The sequence below is a fragment of the Engraulis encrasicolus genome, chromosome 18, assembly GCF_034702125.1.
Source record: "Engraulis encrasicolus isolate BLACKSEA-1 chromosome 18, IST_EnEncr_1.0, whole genome shotgun sequence".
NCBI lineage: Eukaryota > Metazoa > Chordata > Actinopteri > Clupeiformes > Engraulidae > Engraulis > Engraulis encrasicolus.
In genome coordinates this window covers 51,955,518-51,960,652 of record NC_085874.1, presented here as the reverse complement: position 1 = coordinate 51,960,652, position 5,135 = coordinate 51,955,518, and positions in this window count along the sequence as shown.

Below are 5,135 nucleotides of genomic sequence, written 5' to 3'. Positions count from 1 at the left end.
GAACTTCTAGTAACAATAAAATGTTATAGAAGTGTACTCAAGCACACTCTTAATGCCATACGAATGCATGAAAAGCGTGTTTGGAGCATACTTTCAAAAGTATGCTTGTAGTGCACTTAAAGTTGTCCAAAAGCGGTGCCAATTTAGCATCCTCAGTGTGCTGCAAGTGTGCTGAAGTACTGCTTTAGTAGTGCCTCAGCGCACTAATAGTGCAATGAAGCGCACTTTAAATCGCCGAAAATAGTACACTTTGTACTAAGTACGGTCAAAAAAAGTACACTTTAAGTATATGGGTTTTTCACCTGGGGAGAGATGTTAATTTAGTTTGCTCTATTGTACGGATTGTCTAGACCTGGAGAAATAGTAACGTTCAAGTCCTTATCCTCCTGTCATTGACAAAGTAGGCTATATTGTATTGATGGCTAGAGTATATGTAGGCCTATCTATGGCTTCGTTCTTTTCTTTTCCTTTTTCTAATACTGTGTGATTCCCTTAATGGTTTGTATGACTGCTTTAGCAATATGGATGTCCTTTTTGTCATGCCAATAAAGCCTTATTGAATTGGAGAGGGAGAGGGAGGAGAGAGAGAGAGAGAGAGAGAGAGAGAGAGAGAGAGAGAGAGAGAGAGAGAGAGAGAGAGAGAGAGAGAGAGAGAGAGAGAGAGAGAGAGAATACAAAATGTGGTGCATGAATGACTGTGTACAACAAGTAAGCCATGGTGTAGTATGTTCATATGTAGGAAGACCTCCTTCACTCTACCTGGCCAGTAAACACACCCCTCATCCACCCCTCACCCACCCGCACCCCCTCATCACTTCTTAATGAGGGAACAGTGTAGGTTAAATAGGACAGGTATATTTAATATGAAAGGTGACTTCCAGGAGATGAATGGATCCTGCAAAATTCTGGAAGGCTGTAAATTACAAAAACAATAAATCTGTTACACCTATGCCTTCTTCAATTAAGTTTGATGATTGTCTACTACAAGACAAATCAGACATTTGCAGTGCTCTTAACAAACATTTTTCTTTAGCCAGTCAAAGTTTTGACAATAGCAATAATCATTCCTTTATACCTAGGGCTGGAAATGTTATGCGTATCAGAGACAATGTCAGAGACGATGATCTGGAATTCAGGCTTCATCCTGTGTCTAAGCATACAGTGCTATCTGCTTTATTAGCAATTGATAGTCGCAAATCCACTGGAGAAGACCAGCTAGATCCCCTTTTTCTTCGCACTGCGGCATATATAATAGCAGAGCCATTATTGCACATTTTCAATTTTTCTATTTCCACTGGAGTTGTCCCTACACTATGGAAATTTGCACACATTACCCCGTTGCACAAGGGGGGTGATAAGACTGACCCTAACAACTATCGACCAATATCCAAGCTACCGTGTCTCTCAAAAATACTAGAGAAGTTGGTAAATGATCAGCTCAAAGAATTTCTAAATACCAATAATATTTTGAGCCCTCTCCAATCAGGCTTTAGGCCTAAACATAGTACAGTTACTGCTGCTACTAAAGTAATGGATGATATTATCACTTCTCTTGACAAGAAAAAACATTGTGCTGCCATCTTTGTGGACTTATCCAAAGCATTTGACACCGTGGACCATTCTCTGCTTCTACAAATTCTGCCTGGTATTGGTTTTAATGCAAGTGCCTGTAAATGGTTCCAGAGCTACCTTTCAAACAGACACCATACTGTAAAATTGGGTAATACTCAATCTGACCCCCTGCTAATAACCAAGGGGGTCCCACAAGGTTCAGTATTAGGTCCGGTACTCTTCACCATGTACATAAATAGCATACTTTCTCTCCTTTCCAACTGCTCTATTCATCTATATGCAGATGATACAATTTTGTATTGTGTTGCAGATTCTGTACAGCTAGCCTTGGAGAAATTGCAGCAGTCTTTTAATATCCTACAAAATGCCTTCATTAGTCTTAAGCTTCTACTTAATGTAAGCAAGACTAAATGTATGGTCTTTACTCGATCTAAGCATGGCATGAAAAATGATTTTAATATATCTACTTTAGATGGGTCTGTTATTGAGAGAGTATCACATTATAAGTACCTGGGAATCTGGCTAGATGACAAGTTCACATTCAAGAAACATACTGACTGTCTTGTCACTACGCTCAGACAAAAGCTATCTTTCCTGCACAGAAATAAATATCACTTTCCTGTTTTCTGCAGAAAAAAGTTAATTGAAGCTACTTTTCTGTCTTCCCTTGACTATGGTGATATTATTTACAGACATGCACCACTCTCTAATCTGAAGGCACTTGACACTGTCTATCATTCAGCTCTTCGTTTTATTACTGGGGATCCATATAGTACACATCATTGCCTGTTATATGATAAAGTTGGGTGGGCTCCACTTTCTCACAGAAGGGACATGCATTATTTTATTTTTATTTATAAGGCCCTCACTGGCAAACTCCCATTTTATATTTCATCTCTTTTAGTTTGGCACTCCAACCCATACCAAACCCGCAGCAGCAATTTTTTACTGGAGGTCCCTTATGCCCGCACTGAACTGGGTAAAACAGCTTTTAGTGTCTGTGGACCTTCAGTTTGGAATAACTTACAACAAAGGATGGGTCTTCAAGCCTTTGTGCCATTAGAACATTTTAAAGTTACACTGGGAAGTTTTTTATCACATACTTGCACTTGTTTTAACTCATAAGTTTTAATTCATAGTTTGTCTTAATTCTTACCTTTTATATGATTTATGGTGTATTGTGTATGTTCATTGTTTATATATGATTTTATATGTGCAATTGTTTGTTTTACTCGACATCATTGTAAATGAGGGCTGGGCCCTCAATGATTCTTCGAGTTTAAATAAATGAAATGAATGGAGGGGCTCCTCTGTTTAACCTCACAGTGTAAATGATGACAAATTGTTCCTTCTGTTCTGTGTCGCCGATGGCAGGTGGGNGGGTGGGGGGGCGGAGGAGTTCACACAGCTCAGCAGAGGCAGCCCAGAGCCAGCCAATAGGAACGCTTCGTCCCTGGAGGCCGCCAGAGCCAGCCAATAGGAACGCTTCGTCCCTGGAGGCCGCCAGAGCCAGCCAATAGGAACGCTTCGTCCTTGGAGGCCGCCAGTGCCAGTTGACTCTAACAGCCAGTTCCTGAAGGCTACAAGAATCAATCGACAGGAACACTTTGCACCTGCAGAGTCACTGATAGCTTTGCCTGGTCCAAGCACAAAGTCATCTGAAAGGCCCCACCCCATACATACAGTAGCCTACATATATAATGAGGCCGCCCTCCATGGACCCAACAGTGTGTGAAGAGTGAGTGAGTGAGTATCTGAGTGTCTGTGTGTGTGCGTGTGTGTGTGTGTGTGTGTGTGTGTGTGTGTGTGTGTGTGTGTGTGTGTGTGTGTGTGTGTGTGTGTGTGTGTGTGTGTGTGTGTGTGTGTGTGTGTGTGTGTGTGTGTGTGTGTGTGTGTGTGTGTGTGTGTGTGTGTGTGTGCGTGTGTGTGTGTGTGTCTGTTCATTGCCTTCCAAACGAGTTGTTTTGATCATCTGCACTGCACAAAGGCCTTTCTTAGTCATCTGGTCATCATTCTGCTGAATTGCCCATGTATAACCTACTGTATAATGTATTACCCATCATGCGCACCGTTATCCTTCGGCCGTCTGCCAGTCTCTCTATTCATATCAGGTCTTCAGAATTTAATTAATAAAGAAATAAGTCCCATAAAGTCTCTGAATCTAAATGATCAAGTTGCGGTGTATTAGCTGATGAAGTTGCTGTGTATTAGCTGGAACGAGCCCACCTGCCCACCTTCCTCAGTTCATTAGATACAGGCTTGTTTTTTAAAGTGTGCATAGCCCTTCAGCTACCCTTGGGACCTGAGGGCTGGAACCCAGTTCAGTTCTGGAGAGCAGTGCGGAGCAATGCAGTGACTTTTTGGCAGAGACCATATGTGTCTTTCATTATGGACGTGAGAGAGACTAAAGGACAGAGAGAGAGAGAGAGAGAGAGAGAGAGAGAGAGAGAGAGAGAGAGAGAGAGAGAGAGAGAGAGAGAGAATAGTGTGCGTGCGTGCGTGCGTGCGTGCGCGCGCGTGCGTGCGTGTGTGTGTTGGGATTGGTATTTCTCCATGTTAATGGGGGCTGGATGGATGGTGTGTATTATTCGTTATGAAGTGTCTCTTGCTAGTGGCTAATTAGCCAGAATGCACTGAGCACTCCATTAGCCTGCTCATGTTAATCAATTAGGTCATCAATTACCTCGTTAAGGACATTGGGGAGGGGGAGGGACATTGGGGAGGGGAGGGGGGGGGGGGGGGGCAAGAGGTGGCGGCCAAAGTGGAGAGAGAGCCGGTGTGTGTGTGTGTGTGTGTGTGTGTGTGTGTGTGTGTGTGTGTGTGTGTGTGTGTGTGTGTGTGTGTGTGTGTGTGTGTGTGTGTGTGTGTGTGTGTGTGTGTGTGTGTGTGTGTGTGACATTGGGAGGAGGAGGGGGGAAGGCAAGAGGTGGTGGCTAAAGGGAGAGAGCTGGTCAGTCAGCAAGAGTGTGTGTGAGTGTGTGAGGTACACTATTGGCCGTGGCTTTCCTTAATGCTCCCATTAAAATTTTAAATACAGATGTAGTTAAAACCACCTGCTGTGCAACCTTAAAAGTGTCCCTATGCACAACGTCTTATTATCCTGGTCAGGGCAGCTACTGCCATAGAAATGCTGTAACATCAAATGCGCTGGGCAGCACTCTCGTTAGTGCCGATCGTAACGACCGCCTCATCAGATCACTTCAAAATCTGATCAGACACCTGCTTATGTAGGGGGGGAGTCATCGAGCCACTGCCTTCCAGTTGTAGGTTTGAATCACTTACACCAGTTTTGAACTAGTTTTGAACACTAAAATCTGTGGCATGAACACGTCGGCTGATTCGCGATTAGGTGCCTGAACGGGCACCAGCACGGTTCTCAGTCAATGCACCATGAGAGCTGTTGTGTGCCGCCAGGTTACCATTTCAAGCAAGACAGACTTTCACTTTACTTTCACTATACACACTCTCTCCTCCCTCTCTCTCTCTCTCCCTCCCCCCTCCCTCTCTCTCTGTGTCTCTCTCCTCCCTCTCTCTCTGTGTCTCTCCCCCCCCCTCTCTCTCTC